Source organism: Rhipicephalus microplus, chromosome 8 (assembly GCF_043290135.1).
Source record: "Rhipicephalus microplus isolate Deutch F79 chromosome 8, USDA_Rmic, whole genome shotgun sequence".
Taxonomy (NCBI): Eukaryota; Metazoa; Arthropoda; class Arachnida; order Ixodida; family Ixodidae; genus Rhipicephalus; species Rhipicephalus microplus.
In genome coordinates this window covers 28136853-28152620 of record NC_134707.1, presented here as the reverse complement: position 1 = coordinate 28152620, position 15768 = coordinate 28136853, and the positions used below count along the sequence as shown (strand labels likewise).

At 42.6% G+C, this 15768-nt stretch overlaps 1 protein-coding gene across 1 annotated transcript in view; it reads left to right on the top strand.

Annotated features, from left to right (window-relative positions):
* Nucleotides 1–15768, top strand: part of LOC119165280 (uncharacterized) — a 96277-nt gene that overhangs the window by 43725 nt on the left and 36784 nt on the right. The window lies entirely within an intron of this gene.

Sequence of the window (15768 nt, the reverse complement as noted above, 5' to 3'; positions counted from 1 at the left end):
GTTGCAGGGTAACAGGTAGGTACACACAGACGCACGAGGAGAGAAGGAAACGAGGTCTGGTTCAGCTCACGTCTGAGACGTCCTTTCCTCCTCTGAAGGCCGGTCTCGCCTCGCATCCGCAGTTCGCACAGCGTTTTTCCTTCACACGTGGGGGCTGCGAGGTCGACGGTATTGAACAGCGGAGGAAGGATCCCCTCTTTCTCCTCTCATACCACGCTGGTCGTGGCAGACGAGCACCTTTTGTGTATTGTTGCCACGTCCACTTCGACCTCCACCACCGTCCCTCCGTGCTCTGCCCAAGTCGTCCTCCAGTTTCATGTGTTTGTTTGGTTTGAGTTTAACGGTGCGATGCACTGTCTGCGTTGGCAGAGTTTCGCCCCCCCCCCCCGACAACAGGGGTGTGTTTGTGCAGGAAAGAGGGTGCATGGGTAGGCTACTGGAACACGTGAAGACCGATTCCCCGCAGGGACGATGACGAAGAAAGCGCGGAAACGGGCGGTCGCCGGGTGCATGTCAGCGCGAGGTCTTCCATCACAGCCGTGGGAGTTGAATGTTCGATGTAAAGGACTAATATAGAGATGCATAAGAAAGAATTACTTCTCTCTCTCTCATCTTCAACAACTGGGAAGGTGATAATATTCTATGAATAAGGGGAAGGAGAAGGCAAAACAGAAAGAAGGCACCGAATGAGTCATAAAAACTTGCAAAGAGCATAAGTGAAGATCCTGCGGACTGGCCATCTTGTGAAGACGGTACAGCTACCAGCCAGAAGGAAAAAAAAGACACACACATGCTCTTTAAGAGAGGCTACACAGAAAAGCTAAATGATTACAATACATTCGACGAGTGGAGGGGGACAGAGGAGGTGGGTTGTGTTCAGTCCTACTAGCATGCTTTTTCTGCCTTACACAACGCCACAAGACGCCTGGAATCGAGGACGTTTTTTTTCCGGCCGCTTGCGCAACACGTTGGGGAACGGTGCTCCGCGGATGCTGTTTCTTCTTCGCCTTATTCTTCTTTTCCGGACGGAGGAAGGAATAAGAATAAAAAAAAATGCGTGACTCGCAGAAGCATGCAGTGCGTGAGGAGGATAACTGAATCGGCAGCGGTGCTGGATGCATCGCGTGCTGGCTGATTCGATGCTGTTGTGTGATACGTCGATCTCTTTCTTGCTGTTTTTTTTATCTCGTTCTCTAGGTCTGGGTTACGCATTGAGTCGGCATGAATGATTCCTTTTATGTGCCACTTCTCATGAGCGACTCTAATAGGAAGCTACTGGCAGGCTGCAACAACTTCGCTAGGAGGCATTTAGTTAGGCGACCAACACTTCTTGCATGAATAAGCGCTGCGGCTCCATTGCTTTTGTGCTGTGACAAGCACTGTTGAATGAACAGTGATTGACGACACCACAACTCTAAGAACAGCTGCATTCAACCCAAACTTCGGCAACAATATCGCCGATCGCTTTCTACGCAGCTGTTTCTGTAACACATGTGTCCTGGCAAAGCAACTTGACGGAAATAAAAAAAAAATCGCCTCGCCTAACTTCAGAGATTTTCGAACTCAGTGACTGCAGTTTGTGATCGAAATGTTCAACTAGTTGCCTATACTAAATTGTCGCGAGTTGCATTGAAGTGGGAATACCGAACTTAGAGTGTTGAACGCCGGCGGCTTAGAAGAAGGCTTTGTCAGCATGTATACCATTGTCGTGGTTTTTTAGAGGATGTTCACTCTTCGTCGGACCACCGTGACGCTGAGCGCTGTAAGCGGTCATGTCACGCACAGAAGCAGCACTTGCAATGCTGCTGGCGTTCGAACAAAGCTGCGATAGCAATACGTGTCTTGAGTGAGTAGTTGGCTTGAATGGACAACGGCGGCACTGAAATGCCACCACGGGGATCGAGAGTGCCCGTGAATGAGCATCGTGTAGCGTGGGATCTCAAGTGCTCAGCCTGTGATAGAAAAAAAAAGAAGTTACGAAAATTCTTAGTGAAAACGGGAACTAATTCATGCAATTTTTCTGTCAGAAATAATTTGCAAATATTTTTATTTCTCTTATGATTCTTTTCGCTAGTATTTAAATATGTATATTCCTTTTTGTCAAGCAACCCAATTCTTTGCCAATCCCCCATGGTGGATGTGAGCCACAAATTTATGATCTACATCTGCATCTACATAGCACAGCTGTCTGCAATAGTGGAAAGGCACTCCCCACAGCTTTGCCGAGAGTATTTAATCAACAGCAATGATGCGACACATTAATCCATAGTCTAAAAAAAATTCTTGCGAACTACTCGCGAAAAAAGAAAGAAGAAAGGCAGAAAGCACGTGTCAGCTCCGCTGTTTCCTCAACTTTCCCGGAGTGGATCTGGCTGTGATTTGTGCGGTTGTTGTCGCATGAGGTAACGCAGACATAGCGAGCTGTAACCCACTGAACGCGCGCCAAGGAGAAGTATTTTTACTCTTGTTCTTCAAGCGTCGTGTTGATGATATAAACCGCTGCGTTACTTCTATGACTGCGTATAAATAGAGTGCGTTTGTTGCTGCGGAAAGGTTCAGAAAGTATGCATTATCGGTGTTTACTCAAAGTCTCGATTCATCACCGGACTTTTTGCACCTACTGTTCCCTTGGAGCAGTAAATGATGTGCAGCAAAACGAGCTGAAGTTGCAATAACCAGAATGTGTTGTGGAATTCCAAATCTTTTACGTGCATAGAGTGGGTTTGGCGGTCTCCCCTTATTGATCATATTGCAAAGAACTCGAAACTATCGAACGCTTCTTGTTGAGCTGCCAACGTTTTTCATTACACAGAAAACGTATCAAAATTATATTGCGGAAATGTGGTCTACCGGTTACGTCGGCCGTTCTGCTGTCATTTGGGGTCTTTGTGCTGGGGCACTCGGCCAGGAATATTTTCAAACTGTCGAAAACTTTACATGTGACTCGAATAGATTTGGTAGGTGTATACGAACTACTAACAATTCTTTATTCAGCCTTCCTAGTCAAAAGATCTTCAGTCTCTGGGAAATTACACAAAATAGTGTGACTTAAAATTACACCTATTCATAATCAACGTTACAGTAAAAGAAATCACCTCAAAAATATTTTAGATCTTACTAACTATTAATCATAAATTCAATATGTATGATCCGCCCGACTGTTGGCCAATCTCCCAGAGTGGGTAGGTGCCAATGATCCTACGAGCATCATCAACATTAAATAGAGTCACTTGAAGGTCGGTTAGTTTGCTGCCATTTGTCTAGTACGTGTGGTGTGTATGCAGAGCTGGCCGTCACTTTGTTAAAAAAAAAGTTTCTTTTTGATGTGTGAACCAACCTTTGAAATTTAGCATACATGCCCGTGTGGCATCCGACAATGTATTTTTTGCGGTCCGGTTGCAATTTTTCGGCGCTCTGCCGAGCAGACTTATAGAACACCTGATTATTTAGACATTCGTGGCACTCTCAACAGGCAAACGGCTTATTCAACATCAGCTGGAAGCCGACATGACCACTCTACAGGATTCAATAAAGTCAGACCGCGGAGCACAGAAAGCTACGGTACGGTACAGTCAGATACGGTACAGTCAGATACGAACAGTCAAGCTGGTCTGTTTGAGAGGTTGCCTCAGGAGAGGTCGCTGGCGAGGTCACATGAGCAATGCGAAGGTGTGACATGAAGCTGCTCTTTCACCCTTTATGCCCCTTGTCCCTTTCTCATCGCATCCCCCACAGCGGCCAAGAGTCGTCCTTTTCTTCAATAAGGTACTCATTCATTCGTTCGTTCTTCTGTGATTACGGAAACACGACAACACAAGCCGCACATAAAAGTTATAAGAGAGAGAGAGAGAAATAAAGAGAGAGAGCGAAACAAAAAGAAACAGGAAGATTATAGATAAATAAAAATTAGAGAAACTCATAGAATGATCAGAAAGAGGACGTCAAAGAAACAGAGGAAGCAAGAAGGAGAAAATGAAATAGAAGCAATAAAGCCTGTCCATGCATGCAGTTCCACAGCAGCTTCCAACTTGGCGCCGTTAGGAAAAAGCTGCTCCAATTGTGTGTGTGTGTGTGTGTGTGTGTGTGTGTGTGTGTGTGTGTGTGTGTGTGTGTGTGTGTGTGTGTGTGTGTGTGTGTGTGTGTGTGTGTGTGTGTGTGTGTGTGTGTGTGTGTGTGTGTGTGTGTGTGTGTGTGTGTGTGTGTGTGTGTGTGTGTGTGTGTTCAAGCGTTCTAATCTCGGCAGCGAATACTAAAAAAAGTAAGCAAGTAACAGCCAAATTGCAACTATCAAGAAAAAAAAAACAATTTGCGAATAGTCACTGCACGTGGCTCAACGCTGTCCAAAAGTTGACCAAAAAAATAATGGCAACAAAAACGACGACAGTTCGCAATCCGTAGCGAGCTTGTCTAAATTAGGAACCAGGTCAGTGAAATTTAAACCGAACAGCGATTCGTCACGAGTGGCACAAGGTTTGCCTCAGCGTTCAAGCGTCCACGATTCGGTTAACTCCTTGCTGTGTTCGTTCTTACGGGGAGCAAGTACAAATGCCCGTTCATTGCTGCGCACTAAAGTCAGCTTCTATCTATATCAACAAAACTTATTCAGATCAGAAGAACCGAGCGTTCGGTGAGTTCGTATCGCATTGTGGACGGCATTTCCACAAAAAAAGCTGAACAAGAGAGAGCACGGACAGGCGCAGACTAACAAATGAGGTTTAGTCTAAAAAAATACACACATTAAGAAAAAGCAAGGACACGCGGTTATGAGAACAGGTTGGCAGTGGGGTAACACAAATCAATCAACCTCGAGTTCATGCAGGTCAACCAGTGGCCTCGCTACTTCTAATAAACATTAGTGGTTGGCCTGCGCCTGTCCGTGCTGTATTTTTCGTGATCATTTTTTTTGCGTAATTCCAGTTCACAATCGTATTCGGTTCTTTGCATAGGCAAGCTGTAAGCTTACACTGCAAAAACGAGCAAATCATATGTCCAGCACATCACTGAAGCACACAGACTGTGATGCTCACTTTAGAACGACGGAATTTGTGCTTCTGTGGTCAATATAACTGTCGGGAATCGGTTACCATTGAAGGGAACTTATGAAATTATTCATGTATATGTAATACCCATTCAGGCATTCGTTGCATAATAGGAACAGGAAATTTGCTGCAGTAGTAAAAGCACTCATTAAAGAAAGGCATTACTGAGCTAAGGTGGCATAAATGGCATGGTGACGTAATGAGTCACGTGCAGCAACTTTACAAGGAGGGTAGGGGAAGGAGTCGGGGAGGGGGGCAAGTATTTTAACGCGACGCCCTGGTAATCAAAACTCGGGTTCAGCACGCTCACTTGAGCACAGGCTTTTCCAGTTTACATAAGATATCATCGCATACAGTTCGTCCCCTTGTTATTCATGCACCAGCATTTAAATATCCAAACCCTGGAAACAACATCGCGTCCTGCTTGCTTGACACGGTGTAACATTTCGGGGCAGTTTCTGCGAAAACAGCATTCTATATGCAACACTTCAACACCCAAAAAGATATGTAAACACCTTCTTTTGGGGGGGGGAGAGGGGGGGGGGAGAGGGGGGGGTTCGCGGAACATAGCAGCGCACAACGGCTCGAAAAATAAGAATCGGAGAGAGACTCAAGCATGAGAATCTGCAGGAAGTGGCTCCTCTTACATTGCACCACGTTACATCGAGAGGAGGCTAGGCGCATCGCCCCGCCTATAAGTCGTGGGCAAATTTGCATTTCCTTCCTGCCTGGTAGGATCACGTACGAAGAAGAGCGCCGGTGCCCTGGGGCCAAGTGCACGAGCCCTAACCTTCCTGGTGTCCTCGGCAGGTCTTGAAACGTGAAGGCACACACAAGTCAGGGTCACAGACTCTCTGAACTCGGAGTCACGCATGGCGTGCCGGGGCGATTGCCAAGTCGGGAGGTTCACGCCCAGGAAACGCTGCTCCGGCGGGTGACCGGCTGTGTTTCTTGCTATTTCAGCTTCGTTCTCCCCCCCGCCTCTGCACTGCAGCCCCCAGAAATATTTCTCGGCTCCCAGCGAACCAACACCTGCTGCTCGCCAGGCAACGACTGCATGTCATTACGTGCAGCGCGAGCCAACCTTGGGAGTGAATGACTTCCTAGACGTGCTTCCTGCACGCTCGTTTCTTGCGGATCCTACCCAACCGACCATTTGCTTCCCTACTTGCTTTTTCTCTCGTTCACCTCAAAAGCTTGAAACACAGGGGGAGGCTTTAGTTAAGACTTTTATTTTTCTGTAGCTGAGGAATGATGCATTCTGGCTCCGGGGAAGCAGACGACATGCTGGGCGGGTGTTTTCGGCCGTCTGGATAGTAATGAATAGTTTTCTGAAGCCGGACGACAGGTTTTCCTGGTTTAGCCATCTTCCGCTCGAGCTGGCCTGCGAGAATATAGAGAGGGACGTTGTCCAGGTCTTTGGCTGTCACGTGGTTAGCATGCAATCATTTTTCTCTACTTCAGGTTCAGTTGGTGCGTGAAGTCCGGGACGAGAGGAGTTCTTGATCGCTGCGTTTTAGGCTTAGCACTGATTTTGTGCGACACCACAACTATGCAAGCGAGGAAGAAAAAAAAGAAAATTATTGACTGTGTCTTTAGAGCATATACAAATAAAATACGTTGGGCACCATTTGTGACTGTAACCAAATTTGGATGGCTCGAAACGTGTTCTTTCAAGACTCTGTCACTCTCCGAAATTCCGTTCTTATTAAAAATGTTGCGTACAACCCAGTAAGACTTAGCCTTCATTCTGTACGAAGTGTTGATGCTAGCATCTGTGGCAATATGGGAGTTTTCTTCCACTATTTTATGAATGTTTGCGTGCCACTAATGAGTCATCTAGTCGTTATGTGGCACAGCTCAGTTGTTAATATTATTGGTTGTAAGCCGAGGAACATTGCTGAGGATAGTTTGCCTGTGCAGAAGTGTGGACTGGTTGTCTAGGTTAATGGTGGCGAATTTCACGACAGAGGACACACGAATAAATAGTACAGAGTAGAAAACAGTTCCAAAGACATTCTTGAAGCTATTTCGCTTAAAGATGTGATCATACGTTAAAGCTAGAACTTGTTCACGAAGCAATTAAGACAATTTGCTGGCAGCATAGTTTCTTTCATGTAAATACAGAGGAAGAAGTTTTATAGTGGTATTAGAAGAAATTTATTTGCATAGAGCTCAGTACATATCTGGCGCACGATTTGATTATAGTAACTACTTCATCTATGGTATATATTTGCGCCTTTAAAAACGTAAAATAATACTTTCCCACTGCTTCATGACAAGAAAGTTTGGAAAGGGGCCTCAACCAATTCAGTGTGGGTTTGTCTGAAGAATACATGGTGTTAAGTGCTCTTTCTGGGAGCTTGACCTTAACCATTCATAGTTTGAAGACACTTATCTAGACATTGCTGTTAGTTAGGAAAATAGGCACGTGTCGAGAACAATTTGTCATGAACCTTCAACGTGTAGTTGCGATGACTGTCAGTGCACGTTAAAAAAAACACCAGATGGGTAAAATTTTTCGAGCTCTCTACTATAGTGTCTCCCATTATTATATCGTGTTTTCAGGATGTAAAACCCCACTTTATATTATTATTATTATTATTATTATTATTATTATTATTATTATTATTATTATTATTATTATTATTATTATTATTATTATTATTATTATTACGCCAATGTGCCCCTTTATTAATGTGACACATTAATAAAGGATTTCGTTGCCGGAAGTTCCCTCTTGGACAACAACAACGAAAAAAGTATTGCCATTAGCAACTGTGCTTTCGTAGATTGACTACTATGTACAGGAGCGTTCCGGTATCTTGACCATTTTGATTGTTTGTTTTCATCCCCTTGCTACCGTGTGGCACCATGAAACCGAATCACAGATGTGTTTAGACAGTTGTGCTTTTGACGGTGCGTGGCCGTCAATGTCGTTGAACTTCAACGCGTGAATAAACTTTAAAATTTACGACAATGTACACAGCTCACCAGGTTTACACGTTTAAAACAACAAGTGACCCGCACTTATGCTAATCTGCTCTGGTATTATAAGCTTGAACGATGAAGAGCAGCGGTTACATATCCATGCGGCAACGAAAGGAACATCGCCGAGAGCGTGAATAGTTTAATTTCGGTAGTAAATAAGACGATGATGCACTATAGTGGATGACGGAAATAGCAACAATCCTGTTACCAGGGCTACATAACTATAGCCTTTGTACGAAAAGCTATGGGTTGCCTCTTTTAGTTGCGTGTCGCATTAGTTGGGATCACCTAATTCCTGATATAATCCGCGCATTGTCACAAAGGTAGCAGCATCGAAGCAAGTGTTGCTCTATTGAAAGTGTATATCCATGTGATTCCCTTTCCTATCATCATCGTGTATATACAAAGGGCAGTTTTAGTAGGATTTCATCGATTATATATAAAGAAGGAAGGAACAGTAGCGTGAAATTCCCCTTCGTCTTGTACAAAGTTTGCTTACCTTCTGGCCGTGAAAAAATAAGAATATGCACTCATTTGCACAATGCACCATGCCATGGTGCAAGAATATACAATACGCCATGGTGCAAGAATATGCACCACGGCGTAATTTACCTCATCAAAAAGTGTATGTACCTACGTGTTACATACTGGGTAACGGTCGAATGCAGCCAATCCTTCGAGAAATGTACTTCTACTGAGCTGTGGCCGCTTCTGTATCATAAGCTCTCCATGCTCGAGTATTTGTTTCTCATATCTGATGGCACGTTTCCTTTAAAATATCAGGTGTGTAGCATATTATGACGGTTCCCCGTTTCCGTCCTGAAAATGAGCAACAGGCATCTTATCCTAGAACCAGAACCTTTTTGATTATGTCGTAACAAATAAAAAGAAGGAAAGGAATTGCTCTCTCTTCATGGCATCAGTCGAATCTAAGGCATCCGTGTCCGCATTCCAGGACGGGTCACCTTGTTTTCGTGAAGGCTCGCGAAGGAAAACGCTACGAAGGACCCCGTGATATCACCGGAACGCCACATGGGATGGCCCTTCTTAAAAACAAAACTACCAAATAGGAGTTTGTGTAAATCTGGTTTCGTGGCCCGCACTCTCTTATCTCGATAGGTCGTTAAAAAGTCGTCCACACTTCCTCCACTTTGTTAGTCGTCCGTTCGGCTTCGTCCACTCGGCAAACCAAGTTTCGGGACTTCGTAGTGCGAGTATTTGTATTTTCACGTTTGTTCAGATTAATGTATATATGCTAGGCTAAAATGAGAGACATGTATTTTCGCTCCTCGCTTTTACGATGGCGGTTGAGACGACTGTTCCCAAGAATTGACGTTTCATTTAAATATCGACAACGTCCAGTGTCCCTTCAGACACTTTGTTGTATGTTCGGTCTGGTCGGGGCTGATGCATCCCGCACGACCATTTTGTGATTGACAGTTCGTGTGTGCTCAAACTATCCGGTACGCTTTGTATGCGGCCAGTGCGGATGTTTGACTGACCTCTAAAGACAGTCGGCGCCTATACCGCGCAGATAAAAGAAATAGGCCGCCGTAGAGGGAGTGAGATGGACGTTGTGTCCACAGGTACCAGTCTACTTGACCTGTAGCTGAGTCGGTCAGGTGGCTTCTTTGTGGGTGCTGGGCTGTCGTTTCAATTGTTCGATTACAGCGATGTTTCGGGGTGACCCGTTTGAGCGTTCAATTCGACGACCCGTTGCCCTCTAAAGGAAATCCGTGCGTATGTGGGACGCGACGCGCCTGCTGCGGAATGCCCTGTAAAGGCTGCATAGCGAAGTCATGTTTCCTCGAACTCGTGTCGTGAGATTAGCGATTGAACTTCTTGTAATGTTTTGGCTGAGATAAGGTTCAATTGTGCGAACCACTTGAACGGTCGCTTGTTTTGTTGGCTTTTTTTTTTATTTCCTCTTCTGATAATTCCTAAATTCTTGCCAGGACACCGTATTCATCCGAGCAAAACTAAAATCGTAATAACATGAAAGAAACTAAAGTAAAATTATTAGCGAACTTGTTTGTTAACACATTAAAGCATTACTGAATAAGAGACGGTTGTTTAGGCTTTGCATATGTCTTCAGCCTCTAAAATCTCAATTTTGCAGGCTTGGAAACAAAAAGCAGTGACGAGTGCCACAAATAGTCTCCGCTTCACATTTCCGAGTTGCTATAAAAATTACTGAAGTGACGGTTGTTTGAGCTTTGAATATGTCATTTTGTAGAATGTCAACTGTCGCTGGGTTGGACACAAAAAGCAGCGAAGAGTGGCACAAATATGTACAACTTTAAATATTCTAGTTACATTACTAAGATCACGGTCAACTTTGTCCTATATATGTGCCTCGCCGCCGAAGCCACAGCCCAGAAGGAGCCTCTGGGAAATACTATGAAATATGTTCATTTTCTCTAAGGTGTGGGATGGTGCTTTCTGTTACAAGCTGCAGCAGGAGAACCGTCTGGCACACATCAAATTGCGAATAAATTTGACAGTGCTTGCTTTTTACATGTTTTTGGTACGGCCGCAACATAAAATGTCCCATTTCTCCAGAAAAAGAAGAAAAGAAGCTTGTTGAGTGGCATTGGAGCCATTCCTGGCTATGAGCATAGTGCATAATTTGCTTCTCCGGTTGAATTTTTGCCTCAAGTTCTTACGTCTGAGAACAATTCATTTCGTTTTTGTTTATTAGTACCTTAAGGGTCCCGAGGAACAGTACTTGAGGTGTGGGCAAAAAAAAAACATAACAGATGAAACCAAAATAAGAAAGCAAAGTGGCACAAACAATAACAAAATTTAGAAAAACATAAGATAGCATGGCAGATAAGTGAAACGCACCTAACAGAAGGCCACGATTTGATTACAGCCAGAATGAGATGCAAAATATTTTAGAAGACGGACTGTACGAGAACAAAAAGAGACTATACAGAGCCCGATAACGGTGAAAGGCTGGTAACCTACCTCACTACGGGGGCTTCGAAGACATAATGTTTCTTCTGACAACTTGCCTAAGCACTTGGTCTTCGCGTTTAGGTTAAACGAATACGTTGTTGCTGTTTAGCATAGCTAACATGAGCCATCGTTTGCCATCAATTTGTCATCACAGACCAATACTTGTTCAATAAAAAATACATATATTATTATCGAATTAACTTAAAATCTTCTCTGAAAGCGCTCAAGAGGCGCAGATATTTTTTGCAAAAACTTAATCGTTCAACTATATAAGCGTACGAATTTTGATTAAAAATATCACGAAATCATCTGCACAAGAGTCCGAAAATCAACTTGATTTTTTGCACGAGTTTTGATTTTTTCTTTAATTTTTCATTCTCAAGCTTTTTCTTTTTTCATCTTCCTTATTACTTGTTATAAATCTACTTCTAAATTTTGTGCCATATAGGACACTCAACTTTAAATAACTGATATGACATTATGAAACGACAATTTTTACTGAGCGACAATTTACATTGTGGGCATCAGCATTTAGGCAGAAGATTTAATAAAGAAATGGAAATGCATTGCCTAATTTCTGAATGATTTTACCAAGCATGTCAAAAATGCATAGTTGGTTTTTACTGTTTCTCACTGTAAAACCTTCTCCTAGGCCCAATCTGCTCCGTACCAATTACGAGAAATAATCATTCCTAATTGTAAGACAACCACCGAGAGCAAAATAGAAAAAATTAACAAACTAATTGCGGGGGAAGAAAAAAAAAAGATGTGGAATAGCACACTGCCATTTTCAGAATAAATTGCATTGAGCAAGTCCTAGGTAGCAGGATTTTCATGCTAGTGTAAGCTCCGAGAAAAATTATCAGAATATATCTAAAATTATACGCACAGCAGCAATGTGATTATTAAACCGGTTTAAAATTTGTTATATGAAAGTTTTGAAAAGTACAAGAGCAAATTGTAACCCTTTCGCTGAGTCTCCACAGATAGCTAAATGTGTAAAGGCTTCGAATGCACCAATATCGCCATCAGTAGGCCATTTCTATGGGCTTAAAGAGCTAAAATAAGGCATTGAACCACAGAAAAAGTTTTTTTCACAGTTCCAGCTACGCCAAAGGTAACATCAGATGCTCAAATATACAGAATGTTGAAGTCGTTACCAACCGGGTCCCTGTAGCTGACTTTTAGGTAGGTGCCCCGCCGCGGTTGGTGGTCTAGAAGCTAAGGTACTCGGCTGCTCACCCGCAGGTCGCGGGATCGAATCCCGGCAGCTGACGCTGCATTTTTGATAGAGGAGAAAATGTTGTAGGCCCGTGTGCTCAGATTTGGGGGCGCGTTAAAGAACCCCAGGTGGTCAAAATTTCCGGAGCCCACCACTACAGCATCTCTCATAATCATAAGGTTGTTTTTGGACGTTAAACCCAACCTATCAATTTTTAGGTAGGCACGGCCTACAAGGATTTTCCACTGTCTCTATACATCCGACATATTCCTGTACTTTGTGCTCTCAGATATACTCCACTCTACTTTCGCGGCGTTGTACGTCATGGTTGCTTTTGTTCCTAATATGTTGCTTCGGCAATATGGGTCCGAAAATTCCAGTTCCCAGAATTTTTTTTAGACGTCGAAGACGTTAAAACTTTTAAAATTTTGCTGGGATAGGCTGCAACACTATTTGCTTGGGTATGCTGTAACAGTAATTGTTCAAAAACCGAAAAAAATTCGACATATCCCACGTACCTTGGGAATCAATGTTATTTGAAGATGCAGATGGAAGATGAATGTGTTTAATTTTTGTATTGAATGAGACGTTAAGAAGTGGTGCCAAATATTTGTACAAATCTACGCACAAACATACGTTAAACTACCGCATGTGTTTTACATCAGCAGTTGTTTACAGTAGCGTAACGATGCTAACAGCCCCATGAATATTATCAATAACAGAAGCGGTAAGCTTGTATGAAGCGCTGGTGTTTGCAAAGATTCGCGCGAGGATGGTAGCCCTCAACACTGCTACAGAAATGAACATCAGCGGAGGACACCTAACTAATATTTACGTTAACCTGACATGACGTCTGTATTGCAGGTGTACATATGTATTGTTCATAAAATTTGGATAACCAGTACTGCAACCACCGTTGACGTTACAGGAACATTAGGGTCTATTTGAAAAGTATATCCGAACTGGTGTGGTTCTGTTTTAGAATATTTCATTGCCACGCAGAATGCTAAGATTTGATTCCTGCTAGAACACTGACTTTTATTCTTCCCTTCGCTAGGCCAAGGTTGCCTATGGCAGCTATTAAGTTACTCGTGTGTGTTCTCGCCATTGCTGGGTAGATATGTGTTTATTTATTTAGTATTTATTTCCAAAAACTGCAGCCCAATACAGGGCTATCGCAGGAGTGGGGTTCACTTACATGAACAAAATACACTGATTACAAGGTTGACATAAAAAAAGATTTATTATAACAGTGCGTCTACAAATTCCGACAACGATAGTTTACGAATACTACCGGGTAAGTCATTCCACATTTCAATAACTCTAGGAAAAAAACTGTTCTTGAAAATGTTCGTATGTGGAAAGAAAGGCTTTAAGTTGAGGCTGTGGTAACGTCTAGTTGAAAGAGTATCAGCATATGAGATGTAATCATTCTGAAGATAGTCGACAAGATTAGTGAAGAAATGAATGCAATAGCTTCAAAGAATTGGTATCCCGTCTGGTAAATAGGAGAGGGAGTTTCAAGGAAGTCATTGCTGATGGTGAAAAGTTGTGATCGTAGCGATGGCAACTGAAACGAACCGCCTTCCTTTGAACAGATTCAATTTTGTTGACGTCGCATGTTATATACGGGTTCCAGACACATGAAGCATATTCCAGTATAGGGCGTATGAGCGTTTTATACAAGAGTAACTTGGTGCATTTCGGAGATTTAGATGACGTACGACGCAGGTAACCTAATTTTTTCAGTACTTTGGATGTGATGTAATCAATATGCCACGACCAATGAAAGTTGTGTGATAAAATAACCCCAAGGTATTTATACTCGTGTGCCCGGGGAATTATTGTGTTCTCGGAAGTGCAATCATGCATCAATGAAGAACGGCTGTTAGGGAATGATACCACTACAGTTTTCTGAAAGTTAATGCGCATCTGCCAAAGCCTGCACCATGTGCAAAAGCTGGTGAAGGAATCCTGAAGTAAGGCATGATCTCTAGGAGAAGAAATTACTTGATATAAGACGCAGTCATCGGCATAAAGACGGACCTGAGACTTCAAATTGTTCGGAAGGTCATTTATAAATATTAAAGATAATAAAGGTCCTAGAACGGATCCCTGTGGAACACCCGAAGTTACATCGACAGTTGAGGACGAAGTCGAGTGGAATGACACATATTGAGATCGAGATTTAGGAAAACTAGCTATCCAGTTGGTTAATCGAGGGTTGCTTATAATAGCATCAACTTTACTTAGAAGCTTATTGTGTATAACGGTATCGAAGGCCTTGGAAAAGTCTATGAATAACGCGTCAATCTGATTGGCAATGTCAAGATTGCTGGATATGTTATGCGCAAATTCGACCACGGTTGTGTTAGTGTGGTCAAACCACGACGAAAGCCATGTTGAATGTTCGAGAGTAGGTTATTTGACTCAAGATATTCCGTTATATGATTGTGAATGACATGCTCAAGCAGTTTACCGGAATTCGAAGTAATGACATGTGTATTTAAGGTAATAACATGTGTATTAGCTGTGGCACAGAACCGCATACCAGTGGCACATGCCTACCCCCGGGTATGTTCCACTGTTTTTTGCTAAGTGTTTGACGACGTACGTGACGAGATTGTGACATTATTTTTGTCATGACTAGCGCGTCATATTCGTCAAACCATCTCACCTTCCAATACTAATTTTGGTGTACCCCAAGTTGAGAGGGTGATCATGAGAACATCCAGATGTAGACGGATAGATAGATAGATAGATAGATAGATAGATAGATAGATAGATAGATAGATAGATAGATAGATAGATAGATTGATTGATAGATAGATAGATAGATAGATAGATAGATAGATAGATAGATAGATAGATAGATAGATAGATAGATAGATAGATAGATAGACAGACAGACAGACAGACAGACAGACAGACAGACAGACAGACAGACAGACAGACAGACAGACAGACAGACAGACAGACAGATAGACAGATAGATAGATAGATAGATAGATAGATAGATAGATAGATAGATAGATAGATAGATAGATAGATAGATAGATAGATAGATAGACAGACAGACAGACAGACAGACAGACAGACAGACAGACAGACAGACAGACAGACAGACAGACAGACAGACAGACAGACAGACAGACAGACAGACAGACAGATAGATAGATAGATAGATAGATAGATAGATAGATAGATAGATAGATAGATAGATAGATAGATAGATAGATAGATAGATAGATAGATAGATAGATAGATAGATAGATAGATAGATAGATAGATAGATAGATAGATAGATAGATAGATAGATAGATAGATAGATAGATAGATAGATAGATACCAATAGTGCTTGCAGTATGTAAAGAAATGCTTCCCATTCAGTACACAAGAAAATAAGCGCTTTGCACAAGCTTATGATCACCAAACGCCAATCTTTTGATCACCAGTGGCAATACTGTGGAGTCTAAAAATATCTTTACGAGGTTCTAGAGGATTTCCGGCGTTTCGGGGGTTTATTATTTGTTTCACGACAAGAGATTACTTTGT